Source organism: Rhipicephalus microplus, chromosome 2 (assembly GCF_043290135.1).
Source record: "Rhipicephalus microplus isolate Deutch F79 chromosome 2, USDA_Rmic, whole genome shotgun sequence".
Classification (NCBI taxonomy): Eukaryota; Metazoa; Arthropoda; class Arachnida; order Ixodida; family Ixodidae; genus Rhipicephalus; species Rhipicephalus microplus.
In genome coordinates, this window is record NC_134701.1 from 290,535,370 (window position 1) to 290,537,632 (window position 2,263).

Below are 2,263 nucleotides of genomic sequence, written 5' to 3' on the forward strand. Positions count from 1 at the left end.
CTCGTATGCGACTCGAGACTCGCTGAGTCGGAGCATGTTTTATGTTTTAGTTGTGGTGTGTGTTATTGCCCACAAACTTACTTTTGTGTTTTACCACGCACCTTTGCCGTTTGTCACATTTTCCCCCGTTCAACAGGCAACATCAAGTTGCCTGTGGAACACGCAGACAGTGCACGTAACAGCTGAAGCCGGCTGAAGTCGGCGTAGAGACGTCTCAGAGATGTTGTGGATAACTGGTACGAAGTAGGCAATCCTCTGTCAGATAAGAGCACGATAACACAATAAACGCCGGGGGAAGACGTTGATGTACTCCCCCCTCCTCTTATTTTGTTCACGTTATGCGACGAATAACAGTTCTTGTACAGTTCCCTTTAATTTCTAGCTCGGCAATTGCTGACTCCATTTCAGTTGGCTGTCTAAGGTATGACCAGGAGGTGATCCTTTCGTGCGATTTAGATTCTCTAGCCATTCACGAAAGATTATCATTTCCTTTCTCATAAATGGCAAATTTACCAATTTGGCGTAAGAATTCTGCATACATCGCTCTTTGAGATAATCACTTATTGCGTTTAGCTCTTGCTTAAGCCGATGCTTGATTACTTCTACTGATCTGTGAGACATCCAAATACATATGTCGTCTGCATACGTGGGTATTTTCAAGGCTTCAGGCAGCATTTCCCGAAGACCTGCCATTACAGCATTGAAAGAAGGGGACTCTGAACGCTTCTTCCGGGTACACCATTCTTCGGGAACACATAAAGAACATGATTTATGCACCAACGGCATGCTAGTTATTCTACGATTATAGAATGACATTCGGACAAAGGCGAACGTTCCAGCGTGTTGGATGGTTGCGAGAATCATGCCAATGCTAAAACCCGGTAAATCACTGCTTTCGCTTGACTCATTTCGACCAGTCTGCCTCCCTAGCTGTGCATCTTAAGTCCTGGAAAAAATGGTTGACAATATGTTACAATGGTGTATTGAAGCTGACAGCTCTCATCCTGAACAGACGGCTGGCTTCAGACGACGAAGATGCACTATAAGGACTGCGTGTTTGACCTCGTTACATTTGTGGAAATTGAGATGAGCTGCCGAAACATTTCTGTTGCGACGTTAAAAAATGCAAAAAAAAAAGGCATTCGGCTCTGTCAGCCACCTATCTGTGCTGTAGCGGCTTACCTCACTGGGGATTCATTGCCGCATTCTTCACTGGATTGCCAACTTCCTGCGTCACAGGAAAATATACATTTATATCAAAGACGAAGACATAAGAAGACAAGATGATTTGCCGTGGACAGGAACCGAGCTATTTTTTCACCTACTTTTCTTTCTTCAAATTTGCACTAAAATTCGGTCTAATAACTTTTCCTATACTTCCCTTGACATTATTGTCTGTTAGATCTCGTTAATAATGTGTAAAAAGACGAAAAAAACGAGCCCTTGAGTACACACTTCTTTCCCTTATTCATTAACGAGGGTCTCGTACTGGCAGACTTGGTGCCTTTGGTTGTATACGAGGGACTATTGGTGAGCTGCCAGCTCGTAATAAGTTCACGTGCTACGTGACGCCACACAGGCTCTTAAAGAGTGTGCCACACTCGCCGCCATGGCTACTGATGGCGCTGAGTGATACTCCCACGTTTAAATTCACATATATACCCAATAAAGTGGCTGGAAGGATAGCCGCCATGGTAGCTCAGTGGTAGAGCATCGAACGTGTTATTCGAAGGTCGCAGGTTTGGTTCCTGCCCACGGCAAGTTATCTTTTGACCCACTTTCATTTCTTAAAATTTACATTACCATTCGGCCTCATACCTTCCCCTACACTTTCCTTGGCAGTATTGTCTGTTAGATTCAATGAAACCTCGCACAGCCTTGCATACTTTTCCGCTACTGTGCCCAAGGGCATATGCAACAGGAGATACTAAATTTGATGTTGTGAAATATAATCCAAGGATGCCTAACGGAATTTCGAGATATATCTTTCTTAATCTAGGAAACTTTCAAAACAGATCAAGAAGGGTTCTATAGTTTTCTTTTCACCACAGAAATAACAAAATAAGGAGGGAGTCAAGCCTGCTCCGTCAATCAATCAAAATATAACGGAAGAATACGAGAAAATAACCTAGCGATTATAACTTCAAGACCTCTGTTATGAAATAGGGAAGTTTTTCAGGGTGTCAGTAGATGATTAAAAGTTGGGGATGTTTTTAAAGATTGCGTAAAGAATTCTCGCGTCATCATTTGTCTCCAAAAGCTT

General features: G+C 43.0%; 1 non-coding gene across 1 annotated transcript; it reads left to right on the forward strand.

Moving 5' to 3' along the window:
* Positions 1 to 1,688: 1,688 nt before the first annotated feature.
* On the forward strand, positions 1,689 to 1,760 carry TRNAT-UGU (transfer RNA threonine (anticodon UGU)). Its single transcript has one exon. It is a non-coding gene; the product is annotated as a tRNA-Thr (tRNA).
* The last annotated feature ends 503 nt before the right edge of the window (positions 1,761 to 2,263 follow it).